General features: G+C 40.4%; 1 long non-coding RNA gene across 1 annotated transcript; it reads left to right on the plus strand.

Annotated features, from left to right (window-relative positions):
* Positions 1-20,510: 20,510 nt before the first annotated feature.
* On the plus strand, positions 20,511-21,466 carry LOC105023042. The gene is made up of 3 exons (XR_828949.3): positions 20,511-20,618; positions 21,171-21,309; positions 21,439-21,466. It is a non-coding gene; the product is annotated as an uncharacterized LOC105023042 (long non-coding RNA).
* Positions 21,467-22,353: the final 887 nt, after the last annotated feature.

A 22,353-nucleotide genomic window follows, 5' to 3' on the forward strand; every position in this document is an offset into this window, starting at 1 on the left:
TATAATTAGCATGGGTAGGTCAAACACTGAAAGCAGACACTGGTGCACAGATGACTAATAAGTTCAACTCAGTGCATCCTCAGTGGATGCTGATTTGGTTATCGCAATCTCTCTAAACAAATTTGACATGATTATGACAGCAAAGTTGTTTTCTACTATATAATTGCCTACTTTAGTAATTCAATTGTGTTGTCAATGTCAGGTCCTGGCTGGGGTGCCTCTAGGCATCATTATGTGCATGGAGGCCACAGTCTGGGCCTGACTACAGAGGTGCCTCTTGGCATCTCTATGTGCACTAACCTATACCATTTTTGTGGACTGTGGCATTACGGGGGCACTTTGGTAACTGCATAGTTGTATATCTGTAAGAGTCCACTACTGCTTTCCAAATGCTGGTACCAAACTATCTCTGGAGATGGTTTCTAACCATCAACGTGTCGGTATTATCATAGTCAATAAAGAAATGCTGGATTTGACGTTGGATGAACATTTGTCACTAGGCAACCCAAACTGTCAGTCACTCACTGTAATCTTGACCTGCATTAGCGCTGCTTGTCTGTCTTTTGCCTGTGTGCAGACTGCTTTCTCATAAAGTAGTACATTTTGGTTGATTTGTAACATGACTTAACACAATATTCAGTCAAAATAAAAGGCATTAACAAATGGAATAAAAACGAGTGGTAGAATGTCAATCTAACATTCTATGCCAGAGCAGAATTCTCATGAGTATAGCCGCTCCTAATGGGCCACTTTTTAATTGTCTGAAAGGTTATCAGTTGCTGGAATCTAATCTCTATAATTTAGGTCTCACACACCTGCATCAGTATTTTTCTCTGTCCGTCTCTCGCTCCCTCTCTCAGGAGTGCTCATACGTTTGGAAGTTTCCATGATGTCCTCTGAGGAAGAACGGACTTCCTCTACCCCTTCTTTGATCCTGTCCATATAACAGACAGATACATTTACCCCCTGCCCCCCCCCCCTCCAATAATATGACATATAAATGACCTTTTATTGCAATACTTCAGACCCCATCCAATAGGATGCCATTCATAGTCCACCTAATGATGCATGTTATACATTGCTATGTCTTATAGAAACATTTGAGTTACATTTCACAGAGTTGCAGAAGTACTACTTTGGGAAATTGTGATGAGAGAGACTGACTGTGACTCCTTAGATAACAATCTCTGTTGTGTGCAAATTTTTTATGGTGGTCCAAATTATTTTCTATGGGTAGCTGAAATCCAATAGTTCATCAGATCTCCCCTGTTGCCCACTAGGAAAAACAAGGCTATTGTGATGTCATAAGTCCTTACTGCACCACCATTGTTCATGGAACCTGAATGGATCACAACATGCTGTCATTACATTAGTTACCATTATGACATCACTAGTTGCTATGAATACGTGTCATAATGGCTGCCTTCTTATATAAGTCGTATAAATCACTTCTCGATTAATTCCTTATATTGCTTACGAGAGCAACAAACTATTTTGTGTCTATTTTTTTACCTTGATTGAAAACTCAAGACGAGGATTAGACAGAGTTCACCTACTTTAAGCTCAGATGGGTCAAGTTCAGAGCCCAATTGTCCCCAAGAGGCAATCTGAGCATATAGAGGAGGATGTTAAAGTGCAGAAGAAGAAGAAGAAGAAGAAGAAGAAGAAAAGCCATCCAATTGTGGCTGCCTTCCAGTTTCTTTTAATGCTGTCCTGTTGTGGAATCAACTGTCATGAAAAGGAAAATAATGATACTTACTCTGAAAATGTAAATGAGAACCAGAGCAGAGAAACCTCTGTTTCCTCTGTTAAGTTTAGATCTTCCTCAGACAGAAAAAAGCCACCAGACCGTGATTATGAAAAGTCGAACAAGAAATCTTCCAAATCAACATGTCCAGAATCCGCCAGAAGAAAGAAAAGAGATCAGCGGAAACCAGACTCAGAAAAAGCCAGACAGTCTAAGGACAAGAACAGAGGATCAACCAGAACTCGAACATTAGGTCATCCTGGTGGAAACATAACTCAAGTTGAGAAGATCAGCATATCCCCAGAGTTGTTTCCAAACAGGCCTGTAACCAAGCCTCCTAGCAACATGTCCATCTGCTCAACAGTCTCATTGTCCGTACATTCACCAAAGATTCTCCAAACCTCAGCTTCAACCTCATGCCAAACCGGTACATCACTGTCGTCATTGCTGAGGTACACAGGTTCCACGGACTGCCCATTGGACTGGCAGGAGTTGCCAGGTGTGCCATCCCTATCATTTCCAGGAGATGAGAAAGCCAGAACCACTGGTGAGAAACAAGCTGGCAGCACATTCTTTAGACAATGTGTGATAACCATTAATTCAGAAAATTCCAGCACAACTGACTCAGATGACATCTCAAGTGACATCCCACCCAGCTCTCTAACGTCAGTGATTAGCTACCCCTGGTCAGAACTGTCAAGTCCTGATCTGAGCTCACTTGGAAAGGAGACTCTCATCACTGGTGTGCCTAAAACTGCTGATGAGAGTGATCAAGACCACAGCAACACAATCAGAGATCTGAATCCTACTAGGGGTTGTCAGAGCCGGTCAGAAATCGATATCTACCCTTCTGCCAAAGTAAGCACGACTGAGGATGACGCCGCTGAATATAAATAGGACCCGAGCTCTAGCAGGCACACAACTCCTGAAAACAATCTCCAGGACTGGTACCTGAGGCTGGAGGAACTTGAAAATGAGGTTTCTCTCTTTATTATGGGGGACATCTCTGATGATCAATCAACTCAACAACAACCAACTGACCAAGCAACCTAAGAATCCACCCATCAATTCATCCAATTGACCAAGCAACCTAAGAATCCACCCATCAATTCATCCAACTGACCAAGCAACCTAAGAATCCACCCATCAATTCATCCAACTGACCAAGCAACCTAAGAATCCACGCATCAATTCATCCAACTGACCAAGCAACCTAAGAATCCACCCATCAATTCATCCAACTGACCGAGCAACCTAAGAATCCACGCATCAATTCATCCAACTGACCAAGCAACCTAAGAATCCACGCATCAATTCATCCAACTGACCAAGCAACCTAAGAATCCACCCATCAATTCATCCAACTGACCAAGCAACCTAAGAATCCACCCATCAATTCATCCAGTTAGCCAGCAACCATTCATTTCACTAGCAAGCTATAATCATCTGATTTACAAATAAATTAATGTTAGCATAAAATATAGCAGTTGATGTGATTCTGTATTAGTGTAAGATAAGTATTGAGCATCAGGATACATGGTTTATATAAAAACAGAGAGAAGCTGGTGACAGGGAGAAGTAACCCAATGAGGTTGTCATAGCCCACTTACAGAGCAAAATATGAAGAGAATATACACTGCTCAAAAAATGTAAGGGAACACTTTAATCACATATTGGGTCTTGATAAACTAAATATATTAAAGATCAAAATTGTTACTGTACATTTTGTCATCCGTTGAGAACAAAATGACAGGTCAATGGTCAACCAAAATCCCCAAACGAATGAGAGCTGGATTCAAACTCCCACCAAAAATAAAAGTAAACAATTGAAATCACAGACTGTTCCAAATTGCGGGAATTTCATCACGGCAACTCATAATCACTGCATGAAAAGGCCTGTTTCGGAGTGTGTCCATACTATAAAAGGTCTTTGTAATGGTGACAGGTAAAAGGCCAGTACAGAGAAGTCATGCTCTAGACATTTCTGGAAACTCCTCAAACTTATAAATGCACATATAAATTAGTTCTTAACACTTGTCTTTTGTCCTCATTCTAATTTCAACAGTTACACTCAGCAGGCAACCTAAAATTAAAAAGCAGTATACTTAAAGTGTTGTACTTTCGGACAAAGTGTAATATAGAAATAGTTAATTGAGTGAAATAACCCAGATATTTTAAAATGTTGTAGCTTGTATAAAATTGTAATCAAACAATCGTATCCATTTTAACACACTGAAATATATTTAGTACATTATATGGTTTTGAAAGTGCAACAAAAGTTGTTCCAAAATAATGTGTGTGGCTGTTTACCATGGCAACAAAGGAAAAATAAAAGGAAGGAGTCATTGAATAAAAGCATTTATAAAAAGGCTGGTTGGGATTCAGATTCACAAGAAGTTTAAATTGATGTTATATTGCAAAGTTCAAGAAACAATGTCCGCTGAACAATGGCAAGATCCTTGTTTGGATATAATAATGTAAACAAAATTAACTCACGCACCCAGTCTGCGTAACATGCAATAAGAATTGAATAATGTTTCGGTACCAAGATTTCAACAGTTCACACTCAGCAGGCAGGCTAAAGTTGGTACCGAAACGTTTTTTCAGTCTCACTCTTTTCAGTCTCTACTGATTTCATCTCTGCTTTTGTCTTAGCTTGTGTCGACAAATTTATTTGCACTTTGTGCACACTGCTGCATTGGCTAGTTCCTCTGGCGATCATCTGCCTTGCGCTTTGACATTATAGCGACTTGACAAGTCCTTAATTTGACTGGACTCAAGTCCGTTGGAGCAAATTACGTTTAAGGTGTTAAATAAATAAAAGATTATGGATCAACATTTTTCAGATTATGGATCAAAACAGGACGAATACGGTCTCCACAGAGACTAAATGTTTCGATGGCCAATCAAATTAATGGAAATAGGAGGGCGTAGTGAAAACTAAATAACCCAATCTGGCGAAGAAAACCAGGAGTGAGGGCGTGACGATTTTCAATGACCAGTGAAATTAAGATGATTGAAGTTCACTACAATCCTGCTTCTTTTTGCAGGACCGCGTAAGCAGAGCTGGCTAAAGCCTGATTTATGCTTCTGCAGGTCTGCGTTGTTAATGTCAAACATTCCCGGGATAGGAGTCACCATCCCCATGTCATCGTTTGGAGATGCTGCTTTTCCATTGCATGTAAATCTGATGAAGCCCTTTCAAAGTAAGCAATTGTTAATTGTTATTCTGAAAATATTTGGAGGGTTAAATCATAAGCAGATATTAGATTAATAATAGGGTTTGCAGCCGAGTGTGAAGCGGTGGGGATGAGAATCAGCACCTCCAAATCCGAGGCCATGGTCCTCAGTCGGAAAAGGGTGGCTTGCCCACTTCAGGTTGGTGGAGAGTGCCTGCCTCAAGTGGAGGAGTTTAAGTATCTAGGGGTCTTGTTCACGAGTGAGGGAAGGATGGAACGGGAGATTGACAGACGGATCGGTGCAGCTTCTGCAGTAATGCAGTCGATGTATCGGTCTGTCGTGGTGAAGAAAGAGCTCCCGGATACAGGCGGCCGAAATGAGCTTTCTCCGCAGGGTGGCTGAGCGATCCCTTAGAGATAGGGTGAGAAGCTCGGTCACCCGGGAGGAGCTCAGAGTAGAGCCGCTGCTCCTCCACATCGAGAGGGGTCAGCTGAGGTGGCTTGGGCATCTGTTTCGGATGCCTCCGGAACGCCTTCCTGGGAAGGTGTTCCGGTCCCGTCCCACCGGGAGGAGACCCCGGGAAAGACCTAGGACACGCTGGAGGGACTATGTCTCCCGGCTGGCCTGGGAACGCCTCGGTGTCCCCCCGGAAGAGCTAGAGGAAGTGTCTGGGGAGAGGGAAGTCTGGGTATCCCTGCTTAGACTGCTGCCCCCGCGACCCGGCCCCGGATAAGCGGAAGAAGATGGATGATGGAATAGGGTTAGGGTTATATACTTAATACTCATAAATGTTCTGCTTTCTATTTGCTTCAATTGCACATTTAGAATTGCCATATGTAGTGCATTTGCATTAATTGCACATCTATACATACTACGTGTATACATATACTTAATACTAGGAAATAGTCCTATTTGCACTTCTGGTTAAATGCAAGCTGCATTTCTTTGTACTGTACTTGTTCACTGACAATAGATTCAACTTTGTAATCGAACAGTACAACTACAGTACAAAATGCACAAACAAACAAAAGTTATTTAGTCACTGAAAAAGATTACTTTAGCCACATCGGGGTGTGTGTATTCAAACAGTGTCTTCAGCATTTTCTTTGCCCATCTCAAATAGAAGCTGATGGATTTTGAACTTGGCTAGACCTTTTAAGTTGTGGCAGTTGCGGATCAGTTCACCTATGGTATGACAAAATCTTGCAATATCATCATCAAACTTTGAAGTGAGCATGACATGTCTCTCTTCCCTCTTTTCTGCGCTGATCCAGAAGGTTAAATCGAGCCATAGTGTCATCGTTCTTCCTAATTTTCTTAGGTGCTCTCTAGGAGGATGAAGAGGAGTCGAGGCAGGATGTACCTGGAGAGACTCCTAGGTTGTTTTTGGTGGACAGGTCTTTGGTAATTAGACATGGCAGATGGTAATAATTTTTTTCTTATAAGGTTACTCAGGTACAAGTAAGTACATAATTTCAATCAACTTTAAAGGTCCCTGCTCCACCTTTCACTTTCGGCTAAAACTATTTAATCATCTGAAGAAAAATCATGTTGACACATTTACTTAGCATTTAATGTTGAATGAACAACTAGCTACCATGGCAAAATAGTACTACTATAGTGTTAGCTAGCCGAACATGCTTTACCTACAGCATGGAAAAATAGCACTATTATTGTTAGCTAGCCAAAACTTGCTTTACACAAAACGTCTGTTTCTACATGATACAATTGTGGCAGCAATATTGATAGCTACATCTAAATATAACTACATTTAACTGAGTAGTTAGCTAATTAACGTTAGGTAATTAACCCAACTTTGTAGTAGAAGTAATCAACAATGAATTTGCCAATTAATAAAACTGAACTTACCTTGTGTCCTGGCCAAAATTGGAGTTGGTTTCACTATGTTTTATCTGCCCGGACAGCCAATAAAGCATTATATAAAACGGAGATTGTTAAGCCAACAAACACATTTGCTGGCTTAACAACGTAGTTACAATATCTTAATCCTTAACTGAAACTGGTGGTTTCTGGTAGATTCCACGATTCCCTGGTCTTTTCACTTGATGTAAAAGTTAGTTATCGTCGTCTTTATTGATAGTTATTGTATACATACCATTCACGAATGAAAGTTGTTTTGCCATTTAATTCACGAAAGGCCAATTAACTATTAAAACGGCCAGTGGCAAAATAGGATTTGTTCAGGATAGAGACAAGAGGGTATACTGACACCTAGTGAAAGTACAGCTCTGTGGTGTAGTGGTTAATGACACAGCCAATCTTGTTGGCGAGCCAGGTTCATTTCTCGACGGGGCAACATTTTCTATTGCGGGCCGGCTGAACTAGGTTTGCCTGGTTTCTTGTTTAGCTCACGAGAACGTTTTACTTTGCAATTGTGTTTTACTTGCGGTTGTAATCAATGTCTAACATTTCAATAAAGCATTGAGAATGAATTCCAGCTATTTCTATTCAACTTGCCAAGCCATGTAAATGGCTACTGAAAACGCGGTAACAGTTCAAGGCAGTCCAAGTAATTTTGTTACTGCAAATCAATAAGAGTCGAGAAGAGCTTGTCTGTACATTAGCTAGCAGTACGTGCGGTAATGAGTTGTTTTGTGTTTCAGCTATCTAGCTTGCTGGGTACCGTTGTTACATACAGAAGGCAAAATAAAGATAACTAACCCTAGTAAAACATGATAGAGAAATATTTATACACATACACCTAGCAAATTAACCAGGCTATTGACTGTATTTCTAACAGCTCGACTGATCTTCTCGAGCAAGACGAAATATATTATCTGTAAGTTGAACGTTTAACTACTGTACCTACTATGTTAGATTTGTGTGGTTTGGAATTTAATTGGAATTTTTATAATTGGCTAATTGCCAAGATTTACCCCTTTTTCAATACTGCTGGCGAAGATGAAACGTATGGCCCGCATGAAAGGTGAATGTGAATTTATATGACTCAAATAATCAAAAGAAATAAACCAATAAGTGTGTGGTGACTTCGTGAAATTGAACATTCATCATGCAAATGTATTAAACAAGATAGTTTTAGGTTGTCTGGATTGTCGGCTTTGGGGAGGAATCATTTGGCGGGAATAACACTACAATAAACACTAGTGGTTAAGTAACCATGTAAATCCCTTGCTAGTTGCTAGATTTACATTTGAGTAATTTAGCTAGTAGACTTGAGTAAAACGTTGTGCATTGTGCAACTAGCCAGGTGGAAAAATCATCTAAAGGGTTTGTTATCCCATCAAAAACGGAGGTACAAGAAGCTGACTGTTAATACCTCAAATCAGGGGTTGGGGTTGTGACAATGGTGAGGTCTGTGTGTCGCGATATGTCCTAATGCCCAGTGGTGGGGTTTACTTAAAAGTAGGGAAGAGTAGAAGAATGTCCCATGCTGGAGCTGTTGCCAGTCAGGATTCTAACTGTCCCAACAAAACAACGTTAGTTTAAGTCCTACAAATAGAAAATAATTACTTACAAAGTAATGTAAATACAATTGCACATGGCCTTATTTTAATGTTAAAATATAAAAACTAACCACCACCAAAACAATGACAGCATTTTAGTTGTCATTGTTTTGCTATGAAAGACGATTTTTTTTAACAAAATATTAGACCTGTGTTTTGAACCGGCAACGTTTGGATGAGAAGGCAGTCGCCTTTTACCCACTGCCAGCACTATAGATAAGGATTAAGGATGAGTAACAGCAATAGCAAGGTCGCTAGAATATGTTATAAAAGCATTTTATCGTTTACGTTAGGCATCACAGCAATGGGGTTAGGGTTAAGGTTAGATCTCACAGCACCGGGGTTAAGGTTTGGGCTACGGTTAGGGAACAAAAAAGGTTTGGTTAGGGTTACGTTTCACAGCTCTGGGGTTCGGGTTCGGGTTACAAAGAAAATCACTTCAAACATATTTATGTTGTGACCACACCACTCGCCAAAACTAGTTATAGATTCCTCACTGGACCAGTGGTTAGCGCACCTGTCTGGTATGTGGAAGGTTGCTGGTTTGAAACAGTTTTCAGGTTTTTTTTCTCCATTCCGACTCTGTTATTTTACTGAAAGTAATATCTTACGAATTCCCATGGCTAAAATGTACGTAAAATAGTCTGCGTAATCCTTCTTAGACCAGGTTAGTCTGAAACACTTACAATTCATTGGCCTTTAGGCAGGAGACATATCAGTCTATTGGAGTGTAAAGTATTCGTCATCTTTTGAATTTAGCACATCCAAAAAGAGAGAACTGGCATTAAAATAGAGGGCAAATTCTGAACGTTTTATTAGGTAAACAAACCATTTTATTACATACATTGGGGAAAACAAGTATTTGATACACTGCCAATTTTGCAGGTTTTCCCACTTACAAAGCATGTACAAGTCTAATTTTTATCAGAGGTACTCTTCAACTGTTAGTGATGTAATCTAAAACAAAAATCCAGAAAATCACTATGATTTTTAAGTAATGAATTTGCATTTTATTGCATGAAATAAGTATTTGTTACATCAGAAAAGCAGAACTTAATATTTGGTACAGAAACCTTTGTTTGCAATTACAGAGATCATTTTGGCCCACTCCTCCATACAGACCTTCTCCAGAACCTTCTGGTTTCGGGGCTGTCGCTGGGCAATATGCACTTTCAGCTCCCTCCAAAGATTTTCTATTGGGTTCAGGTCTGGAGACTGGCTAGGCCACTCAAGGACCTTGAGATGCTTCTTACGGAGCCACTTCCTAGTTGCCCTGGCTGTGTGTTTCGGGTTGTTGTCATGCTGGAAGACCCAGCCACGACCCATCTTCAATGCTCTAACTGAGGGAAGGAGGTTGTTGGCCAAGATCTAGTGATACATGGCCCCATCCATCCTCCCCTCAATACGGTGCAATCGTCCTGTGCCCTTTGCAGAAAAGCATCCCCAAAGAATGATGTTTCCACCTCCATGCTTGACGGTTGGGTTGGTGTTCTTGGGGTTGTACTCATCTTTCTTCTTCCTCCAAACACGGCGAATGGAGTTTAAATGAAAAAGCTCTATTTTTGTCTCATCAGACCATTTGACCTTCTCCCATTCCTCCTCTGGATCATCCAGATGGTCATTGGCAAACTTCAGATGGGCCTGGACATGCGCTGGCTTGAGCAGGGGGACCTTTTGTGCGCTGCAGGATTTTAATCTGTCCACACACTTGATTGAGTGTGTGGACAGATCCTGCTTACTGTCGTGCGTAGTCACCCCCCAAAGGCCCATTCTGAGCCAGGAAAAACCCTGGCGCTCCTTTTTAATTATCCCCAATCGGAGGCTGCTGCTCCCTATTGCCTCTGATTGGGGATCTATTGAAGTTGCCCTGTTTGTCCTTTGGTTGTTGGTCATTGTTTATAGCTAGCATGTGTTTTGCTGCTCTTCAGTTCACGGTCGTACTCTCCTTTTGTTGTTTTTCTGTTTATCTTCCTAAGAAGAACCATAAAAAGGATGTCCCCTAACTCTGTGTCTTGTGTCCTGCCTCCCAGCCATGACACTCAAGCCGCTATTGCTATCTAGAAAACTGTTATTAGCCCGTGTCGGACCATTAGTGTGGCTGCAGCACCTGTAGAATGTCAATAACTATAGCAAGAAAGTGACTCCTTGAGTCTGGCACAATCTTTGAATACAATACGATCATTGCAGTATGAGTGTCTGATAAGCCTGTAAGATATGCTTCTCATTTATTGCTAACTGGAACTTAGAAAAACCCATTCATAATGGCAATTGGTATTAACAGATTGCCTTTATTTCCACCCCCTCTCACAGACACCCAGCTACACCCTTTTGGACCTGGTGTGTTGGGACCAGTAGGACTACTACCTTGACAGACCCATAATTGTATTGTAGCTCTGTTTTTTCCCACCTTTTTGTCACAGATTGAGAGTCACAGGATGTACCTAGACCTTAGCATCACGTTGACTTTCAGCGGGAATGACGTATATGAAAAGATATCATCGTATATGAAAAGATACTGACCCTTTTCTATACCCAAACATTGTCAATAGAGGCCAGTGCACACGTGTCATTACATGCAGAAACACCCCCCAAGCCGCTAGTTACACTGAGATGTATTGTAGTGTAATAATGTCAGTCCAGACCCTCTACAACATCTAGTTCTGTCAGTGCCTGGGGGTGAACCCCTCTGGCCTGAAAACACCTCAACCTCCTCCCCAGCACCCCAATCCAGACCCTGTGTCCGGAAAAGGAAGATGGCTGGGGATCCTTGTGTAACTGCCGTTACACATTTCACAATGCACCTTTTCTCATTTTCTCAATCTTAATTATGTAAAGTTGGCTCAAGTGTATTTTACTTCACAACCAGTCAGCTTGACTCAGGCATACCACGGTCAATTTGTGGCCTTTCTGTCAGCTTGAAAGAGTGGCCATTCTCCGAACCCTCACATTAACAAGCTGTTTTTGCACAAAGAATCTGCTGCTCGCTGGATGTTTTTTATCGCTCTATTCTCTGTAATCTCAAGAGACTGTAGAGTGTTAAAATCCCAAGAGGTCCTGCTTAAAAAGGTGAAATAAATAAGACTAAGGCTTCTGCCTAGTCTCATACAGTACAAAGGGGCTGAAACAGTTTAAAGATCCCACAAGCCCAGCGGTTAGCACTACTCATAAAGTAAGAGTCTAAGCGTCTGGTAATCTTCCTGTTGGTTCTCACCTATATACTCACATATCCGCTCCTGAAGTGAGCTCAGAGCTGTCAGGTTCCCTGCCTGAGGGTGCTTAAATAGGGCAGAGACAAGAGAACGATTAGATGAAAACCGCTAAATTCATTTATTCGCTGCCCTGCTCACCCCTCTTCATTCCCAGAATGTCGTTCCTTCACATTACGACAAGGTCTAGAAAGGGCTAAAATCAACGCAAGAATGAAATAACACTTAATAATAAAGACTTTATAAAGGGTTTAGCTCACAACTTGACAATTATTACCCAGAGTAAGAGAACATGTGCAGGTTAGTGTCCCCTTGTACCACCTGTTTCCACTCCTGGCCGAGGGGTCTCCAATCCCCTGGCCGTGGGAATCCAATCCACTGGCCGTGGGTCTCTGCTGTCTTGGCCAAGGGTCTCTGCTGTCTTGGCCGTGGGTCTCTGCTGTCCTGCCCATGGGTCTCCATACACTATGTAGAGTATTATGTGCGACGAAATGCGTAAATTAAGTTGTAATGTAGTTAATCGAGTGTAGTGTTGGGGTAACATGCTACTTTTTAACAGTGACATAAATTTACTTTGTAATAATTATTTAATTTAACTAATCCCTTACTAGTTTATTTTTCAAATAAATAACATGTTACTCAATTTCCCTCAATGCCACCAATGTAGTGTTCATTTTCTCCAGTAGCAAGCGGATGCAAAGATGGCCATCATGTCCTGCTAAAGTTCCTGCTCAAATGGATGTATGGATGTATCTGCTATGGGTGTGGTTTTTTTTGGCAGGGGAGTGCTGTGTTGAACTAGCATTCTGTGTTGACATCTCTTCATGAACTTTTTATTTATTTAACATGTAACCAACTACAGTCCTTCCCGCTTGGATGTGTAATTTTTGAGGATTCCAATTGGACTCTTAATATCTCACCCGGCACAGCCAGAAGAGGAATGGTCACCCCTCTGAGCCTGGGTCCTCTCTAGGTTCTCTACCTAAAATTCGGCCTTCTTACGGAGTTTTTCATGGACGTGCACTGTCAGACTTAGGAAGCAGTTTACTATTTTTTTACCATAGTTGGGACCTGGCAGAGGAGAGTTCTCTAGGCATCTCTGCAAAAAAATTTTATTAGATTTTTTTGCTTTCCCCAATTGGAGGCAGCTCTACATCTTTGTCTGTAATTGGGGATCCTATTAAGTTCAGCCTTTTGTCACACTCTGTGTGGATTATTGTTTGTTCTATGTGCCTCAGTTTTGCGTCTTTGTTTTCTTTTTGTAAGCCTACATTAAAGTAATGCTGTGCTACTACCCTGCGCCTGTGTCCTGCCTCCTACACACCGTGACAACTACGTAATTATTACCCACGCATTTCACCAATCACCGGGGTTGCTGTGACTTTATGGGAACTAGTGACTTTATGAGAACTGTAACTACTAACTGCAATTAGTTACTTTTAAAAGTAACATTCCCCAACACTGATCGAGTACTGGAGGAAACATGATTCGCCCTCCCCCCCAGATTAAAGGCTTGCTGCCTATGTCTCTACAAGTTAAGTTAAAAAACCATTCTATTCTGCAACATATTGTCTCAACAATGCATTAGTAATGTGCCTTAAGAAGCTGTGCTATACAAATTAAAATACCTTTTTGCAGTACTGTCTATGTGCAAAGCTAGTTCATAGGCATCGCCATTTCCGTGACACAGCATTCGCTAACGTTAGTGCATGTAAGGGTCAGATATGGCAGTATGGCTGGAGGGAGCGGTTTATTGTTTCAGTCATGAGGATGTTAGAGAATGGCTAACAATGAAACATTATGGGAAGGAAAATGATGCGGACATAGGGTGGACATGGTCAATGTTACAATTGTGAATGGATAACTCCACCTGATTATTCAGCTTCCATGTGAATTGACCAGTGACTGTAATGTGACACGTCTACAGCCCTCTGACGCCCTCTAATGCCCTCTCTCCCTCATTTGGATCACGGAAACCAGTTTTGTTGTTTATTGCCCTCACGGCCCCTATTTAAGTTCCTTGTTTCCCAGTGTGTCCTGTCGATCTTTTGTGTAACAGATGTTCTGTCCTGTCTTGATGTTCAATGTTTCTTTGGTTGTAGTTTTAGTTCTTTTAGAAAATGTCTTCCATCCTCCCTGTGCTTGTGTCCTGCCTTCTAATTGTTACAGAACGGCCGACCACACTAAGGACGCAGCAGGTGAACGGGGGACTCGGGAGATGCAACGGTGAGCTGGCTCCGGCGCGGGACCCCCACGGAGGGTGCTCGGCGCCAGCAGCCGCTCTAGGAGGACACCAGCGACCGGGTTCGTCAGACATGAGAGGTGCCCGAGGAATACGAAGAAGACCATCAACCCCCAGTAGCTACCGAAGAAGGAGAGCAACTCAGAAGTACTGCACTGCACCGCTCTCCGGTTCTGGAGCAGCATGTCAATTGGGCAGCCCAGGTGTTTTGGGCCCCCCGGTTCCTGGTTGCCCACGGAGCCCTCCCTGTATGGGTCCATGGGCTTCAGGTTTGGCCGTTGGACTAATTGTCATCATAATATTGAAATCTGTGACAGGTGTGCACACACGTTTGCTTACATTGCAAACAGATTAGATGCCTCCTTGTCTTGCAATCTCCAGAAAGTAGACAAGGCATCCTGACAAAAGTGCTGGCTTTGTCTTTTGCTTCTTACCGCCTATCATCCCTGCTATACTAAAGAATGATGGGGTGATATCCAGGTCAGGCCAATGTTACATCAACTTCAGATTCCAATTGTTCACAGACCAAATCTAGGAAAAGTGTTTCATTAAATAGTAGACGTTTAGGTCAAATATATAAAAATTCAGTACTAAATAATAGATGAAATGGTAATTCATAGGGTTGGTTGCACCAGCATGAATTTACTCAAACTTTATACATTTTATTGTGTTATAGAAACATTTTATAATTGATTAAATGTATTATTCTGGCATCAATCTACATTCAATACCCCATAATGACAAAGCAAAAACATGTTTGTGAATATGGAGGAGGTTCAAATACATTTATTTGAGTGTATGTGAATGAAAGACAAAATTTGCCATATAATGACATAAATAAATGTATAAATGTAATAAATCAATAAATACATGCTAATTGAATTAATAAAATAGTTAATAAATAGTAAAAACGTGGTTGTTGTTTCACACTCATGCGTTACGTGCTATAGCCTGAGGGCACAGTTTAATATCTAAAGGACTCCACTGGCAATATGTTCTAATTATATATGTTTGTAATTTACTATTATCTAGTGCTGCAGTTTGTCGGCTACAGCCACCCATCCTGCACCTCAGATTATTTTTTGAATATTCCCTTCCCCCCGCAAACTCTAGTTTGTGTTTTTCCGACTTGGGCATTAGTTCTGATTCTCAGTTTCACATCAAAGGGAGAAACCTTTTTATCAGCCTTTCTTACTGGAAAGATATCCTCCACCAAAGAAGCATTCAGCAACTCCTTTTACATGCAGATGTCAAAAGTAAGCTTCTTAACCTATTTAAAAGTAAATTCCCACAGCTGCCGTTTGTTTAGCAAAACTCAAGTCACAAATCAATACGTAGGTTGGAGGAGGGACTATGCCAGAGCAGGAAGTACCGCTAAACCAGAATTGTAGGAAAACATTTTGACTTTTTGTACATTAATGTATACACTGAACATTGCTGAAAGATATTAAGTTGCTCTGTCAATCAAGGACACCAAAAACTACACAAAAATTACTTCAAGCTCAGTCTTTGAAACATTGAGGCTTTACATCTCTTCTGATGTAATAGAGTGTAGCGAACAAACCATTCCTGTGCTACGTCTGGAAGATTGTGTGTGAAACAAATCTCACTGACCTAGAAATCTCTCAGATATTATACAACTAAGGGTCCCATAGGGTGAAGTGCCCCTTTTAGATTGTTGTTGTATGGTTTGCCTTGTTTCCTGTGCAGAGAACTGTTACTGTAACCTTGCCATGTCCCTAAAATCAGGAAATTCCAGACCTGAAGCAGTCAATGTACAACAATTGCAGGAAAAGAGCCAACTTCTGAAAGGGAAAAAATAGGTTAAAAATATTAGGCCTAAATATGAAGAATCTAAAACAATTAGTGTTGTGTCCAGTGAAGTAGCAGAATAGTGTAGCATTTGGATGTATTTACAACCCCTCAGCTTTACAGTGGGGAGAACAAGTATTTGATACACTGCCCGATTTTGCAGGTTTTCCCACTTACAAAGCATGTAGAAGTCAGTAATTTTTATCATAGGTACTCTTCAACTGTGAGTGACGGAATCAAAAACAAAAATCCAGAAAATCACATTGTATGATTTATATGTAATTAATTTGCATTTTATTGCATGAAATAAGTGTATGATACATCAGAAAAGCAGAACTTAATATTTGGTACAGAAACCTTTGTTTGTAATTACAGAGATCATACGTTTCCTGTAGTTCTTGACCAGGTTTGCACACACTGCAGCAGGGATTTTGGCCCACTCCTCCATACAGACCTTCCCCAGATCCTTCAGGTTTCGGGGCTGTCGCTGGGCAATATGGACTTTCAGGTCTGGGTTCAGGTTTGGAGACTGACTAGGCCACTCCAGGAACTTGAGATGCTTCTTACGGAGCCACTCCTTAGTTGCCCTGGCTGTGTGTTTCAGGTCGTTGTCATGCTGGAAGACCCTGCCACAACCCATCTTCAATGCTCTTACTGAGGGAAGGAGGTTGTTGGCCAAGATCTTGCGATACATGCCCCCATCCATCCTCTCCTCAATATGGTGCAGTCGTCCTGTCCCCTTTGCAGAAAAGCATCCCCAAAGAATGATGTTTCCACCTCCATGCTTCACAGTTGGGATTGTGTTCTTGGAGTTGTACTCATCTTCCTTCTTCCTCCAAACACGGCGAGTGGAGTTTAGACCAAAAAGCTCTATTTTTGTCTCTTCAGACCACATGACCTTCTCCCATTCCTCCTCTAGATCATCCAGATGGTCATTGGCAAACTTCAGACGGGCCTGGACATGCGCTCGCTTGAGCAGGGGGACATTGCGTGCACTGCAGGATTTTAATCCATGACGGCGTAGTGTGTTACTAATGGTTTTCTTTGAGTCTGTGGTCCTAGCTCTCTTCAGGTCATTGACCAGGTCCTATCGTGTAGTTCTGGGCTGATCCCTCACCTTCCTCATGATCATTGATGCCCCACAATGTGAGATCTTGCTTGGAGCCCCAGACCGAGGGAGATTGACTGTCATCTTGAACTCCATTTTCTAATAATTGCGCCAACAGTTGTTGCCTTCTCACCAAGCTGCTTGCCTATTGTCCTGTAGCCCATCCCAGCCTTGTGCAGGTCTACAATTTTATCCCTGATGTCCTTACACAGCTCTCTGGTCTTGGCCATTGTGGAGAGGTTGGAGTCTGTTTGATTGAGTGTGTGGACAGGTGTGTTTTATACCGGTAACAAGTTCAAACAGGTGCAGTTAATACAGGTAATGAGTGGAGAACAGGAGGGCTTCTTAAAGAAAAACTAACCAGTCTGTGAGAGCCCGAATTCTTACTGGTTGGTAGGTGATCAAATACTTATGTCATGCAATAAAATGCAAATTAATTATTTAAAAATCATACAATGTGATTTTCTGGATTTTTGTTTTAGATGCAGTCTCACAGTTGAAGTGTAGCTGTGATAAAAAATGACAGACTTCTACATGCTTTTTAAGTAGGAAAACCTGCAAAATCGGCAGTGTATCAAACACTTGTTCTCCCCACTGCAGTTTGTAGTAGATAATGGACAATTCATATGCTATATGCAAGATCCAATATATATTTAAAAAAGTATCATTCTTTTTATAGCTGGAAGTGGAACTTAGACTATATTATATACAAGCAACCAAATACCCTAAAATACTTAAATTTCATAGTAGTTGACAGATAGTAATGTCATCTTATTCCATCAATTGAAAAATCACTCTTATTCAAAAAGCACTCCTACTTCCAGCATCCAAAAAGTGCATTGTGAACCTACAATTTGATTATAATGGGATAAACATCTGTTACAATGAAAATGAAAACTCTTATTCATTCTGTGACTAAAATATCATTAGGCCCGCTAAACTGAATTGATCTGTCCTCTGCTGTAGATACACGCCCGTCTCGGCCACCTATCTGCCACAACATTTAAGTTTTCATGTCGAACCACAATGCAATTTGGAGAGTAAAACCTACTGCCCGTTCCATAGTCATTTAATTCATTTTCATGCAGCTGACCTACAGTAACGTTAAACAATTCATATAGTTTTCTTTGTACTAGGTTTTCATAGCTTTTCCATAGATTGAGAACTCCTGTTAATAAATGTACAGCTCATCTGAAAAATCTGCTGGATACTTGATCTTCAACCCTGAAACACAGTACTAATTTAACACTGCAAGGAAAAACTACAGCGCTGGGTAATTTACTTTCGCACAGTTCCTGATTTTAGGTTTTGGTCATTTATTACTATGACGAATCATGGTTGGACAAAAGCTGTGCATGAAAACATGGGTGAAATTAGATAAGATGATAATTTCCTTTTTCAAGGCATGAGACTTTGTTTCCTTTCTTTGCACAATGTTTATCACATTTTAATGGCATTGACCCTGAAGTAAAAACAGGAAATATCTTACTTTTAAAACCAAGATTAGTGGGAAAAGGTTTATTGAACCTGGCACAGCATTTGCTAAACCGTAGAGAGCAAAGGGAATGTGTTCTCTATCACAGCTATGAATGTTATTGTATGATATCCTCTAGAGCATGTATGATCGCTATCAACAAGCCAAACAAAGTACATGCAAAACCTATTATTTGCCCCTACTGTACAGGTACAACTTGTCCATGTTCTACCGGCAGTGGAAACTTTTCAGAGTAAATATGACTGAATATAATCTTGTGTTTAACATTAAAAACATTTAAAGCCCAAACTGAAGAAGTACTCATATTGATCCATGATGAGGATTTGGTTTTGAATCTGCAGGTTAGATACTGGAATAATAAAAAGATAAAATAGGGAATGGATTAAAAAGTTGACAGAATGGATTAAAAAGTTGAGCGAATGGATGAAAGAATTTAGCAAATGGATCAAATAAATTGAGGGACCAGATTAGCCTGACATTTTATTCTACCATGTTAGCTAAGGGGCTCCTTATTAAAAAGATGGATAACAGGTTTTGAATTAATATCACTTGAGTTTGGTTAGGGATACAGCGAATTAGTGAAAAAACGATATTGCAATATAGTTCTAACAATATGATGATCATCAAATACACCTTATGTAACTGTTACACCTTATGTAATCGATATTTCCCCCATCACTGTTACTTACTGATGAAACAGAAGCTTCAACCGGCACCACTCAAAGGTGGACAATCAAGGTTGAAGAGTCTGTTGCACAAAACTCCCATGTGAAACACTTTGAGAACCTGTCTCGGTTTCCTGGACCTAGTGCTAACAACAGGAAACATGGGGAGAATTTTGATTACGGGAAACCTGAAGAAACCTTTGATGATCGAATGTTGCTTGTGATGTACATTAAGAGTAGCATATACCCTCCAGGCGCACTCTTATCTTGCAATGGTGTTAATGTGAAACGTTATACAAACGAGGAAGATATTCATACACACAGGCACGTGCAGAGACTCAGGTGCACGCACAGCAGACCTTAAAGAGAGTTCAATTTGATATAGTGGGTGTTTTTGAAGGCTATACAGAGTGGGCTTCAAATAAATTTTCTCTTGGAAAATAATTTTTCTATAACAGAAATCCAGTCATATATTCTTTACGAAGAACCATATATAACCTACAAAATCTACTAAAACCATTTCAGGTCAACACTCAAACACTTTGCCAATGTTCTAAACATTGCTGTGAAAACCCAGTGTAAACAATATGATTGTCTACACTGTCAGAACTGTGATAGGAAGAGAGAAAAGCACACATGCATTCTATTTGCATGTATTGTAGGATTCAGGAAGTCTAATTAATGCAATAAGCTATGATTATGAATTTCATTCATGCTCAGCAAAACGCAGTGCTATTCATAAGTGCTGGAGGATAGCAATGCTAATCTCTTTCCCCAGAGCTTTTGTTTTTTATGTGTGCTTCAATTTGTTTGTGTGTAAAAACATACAGTTTACTGAACAATGAAGTAGGTTTCCCTCCAGGGAGCATGTTATGGTTCAGACAGCTTAGGGAGCCAAAGGAGGAAGATTAATTTGCCAAATGCAAGTGTTTTGATGGTGTTATAAAAAAAGTGTGTTTAGCAAATGAATGAATAGAAGGATGAGTGAATGATATTTCCACCAATTTTGTTTATTGACCTCATATCCCTCATTTAATTTTCTGCATCTACTGACTCGTATGTTGTTTCCCTTGAGAAAACATTTACTCCACTTTTCAATCAAATTTTTTACTTAAAGTACAATGTACTCTTGAAAATGCAATGAAAGTACCGTTTTATTGTTCCATGTTGATATTGATGGTGTGTAGTCTTACCTCTCTTTGAGTTTATGGTTGACCAATTTCCTTATTTTTATTTTTTTTACACTTATTCACTGATATTTCATTCTGAATTTCAAGCAGTATTTTACAAAAGAAAGTCAACATGATTTGATCATCTGTGTCAAGGCCGTAATTACTATATATATTGAGCATTCAAATATGCTCAAAATGTCGTAGTCGTCCAAAAAACAAAAATTGCATATGTAAATATTATCATAACTAAACTTCACAAATTGCCGTTATTACTACCGGTTCTAGTTTTACGGTTTAGTGCAGTTCTGCGTGTAGTTTGTCCAGGTGCTGTGGCCGTACCCCATAGAGGCTTTCGGTCGACTGATGGCAGGGTTGCCATATTCACGGGTGGCGGTGGTCAATGTGGCGCACCAACAAACGTTGGGCTAGTTTTATGGCATTTTGGGCTGGTTTTGTGCATTCGTTGTTCTGGAAATGTTTACTTAACCTGGCTGTAAATTATGTTGGTATGTACAATCAATGTCGAATACTGTACTGTCTCTTTATCTAATTACTTTCAAATGTATTAAAAAGTGGAAACCTAGAATGTAATATGAGTGTCTAATAATCTTCCTGTAGATTGTGACAGTTTTAACATAAACATGTCATTTTGCGTTGGAACGGTAATGGTGGAAATAAATAATAGTTTGCTAAAAAGTGTCAGTAATTGCATGGAGCGTAAACAAAAGTTTTTGCCAAGCCAAGTTACCTGGAAAGCTAATTAGCCACACATTCACCTAGCGAACAACAATGGTGCTCATGAGTCATGTGCGTTTTCAACTAACGTTAACGTTAAGGATTTGTAGATTTGTCAGAATGCCCACGTGAAGTCTAAGTGTCAATCATTTATTTTGCGCAGAATGTGTAATTTATGCAGACAGTATTCGTTTTCATTGATTGCATATTTGTATAGTATACTGTATACAGCAGATGTATTTGCTTACTGTATGATAAATAACATTATTAGTGTTTGTTTGATTAAAGTGCAAGCAGTTTTATTTGTCAACTTTCATTCACAGTGAGTGTCATCATGAGCACGAGGAAGGTGGCAGTGACATTTATGCAGTTTTATGGCCAGCCTCAGAAAAGAAAAGTAAGCTGAGAGCAGCGAGAAAATGAGTACCAGTCAGATGATAGGAATATACAGTAGCACAAGAGGTGAGTCAATGTTTTTTGATATAATAATCATTGCCATTCAGATCAGAAATGGTTAGTAATCCATTCCTGAACATCATGGCAAGAAACACAACTTGTTTACTGATTTCATGTTCACTCTGGTGCGTTCAGAGTAAAGAAAGAGAGGGAGAGAGACCATGAGGATGCCAACAGGGCAGGGAGAGCAGGTGACATGGAGGTGAGTGAGAAAATGAGCAAATATTGATGACTGATCAGATATTGCCGTGTTGGTGTTTTTCCGACGACATACTTAATGTTGGCACAACTGACGTTAGGTTTAGGCACAGGTGTCTCTGAGGTTAGGGTTAGGTCAAAGGGTGGGGGGCAGGGGAATATTCTGTCTTTGGACTGGGGTAACCAACTAACTACAGGCCAGTTGTAGAAGCAACACCAACATGGCAATATCAGACTGTGGGAATATTTAAGGTAAAGAGTCTTAAAAATATTTTAAACATTTTTGGATGTTTTACTTGGGGAAGGGGACCCCAGACCCCCGGATGATTTGGTCCCCCCCAATGTTGATTCCATGGCTGCGGCTTTGATCTGTGTGCTCCACTGATGAGTTAACGCAGTTTCATTCATAATGCTTAGGAGTGCAAGTGGGACATTTTAAAATAGATTTTTCCATTGATGATTATATGCCAGTTGTCTTGATAACTTGCTGATGCAATGTGTCAATGTGAGTATTTTCTCGTATTTCCAATTTTAGATTTACTGAAGTCAATACATTTACAGAGGGCCAGGATGATTATCCCTGGGCTCATTTTCGCTTGTTTGTGCAATTATCTTTTGGCCTTTTAAGGGCTTAGAGCAGAGGTATTCAACCCTCTCCTCAGAGAACCCCAGTTGTTCCATAATCGATTTCCAGAGCTAGCGAACCTTATGTCATCTCATCATCAGACCCTTGACTAGTGATTTTGGTGTGCCTGTTCAAGGTTACAACAAAATTGTGAAAGGTCTGGGGCTCCCTGCAGAGAGGGTTGAAGAGAAGTTAAATTAATTATTTATATTTGATTATTATAAAAT

The sequence above is a fragment of the Esox lucius genome, chromosome 5 (assembly GCF_011004845.1).
Source record: "Esox lucius isolate fEsoLuc1 chromosome 5, fEsoLuc1.pri, whole genome shotgun sequence".
NCBI classification, from domain to species: domain Eukaryota; kingdom Metazoa; phylum Chordata; class Actinopteri; order Esociformes; family Esocidae; genus Esox; species Esox lucius.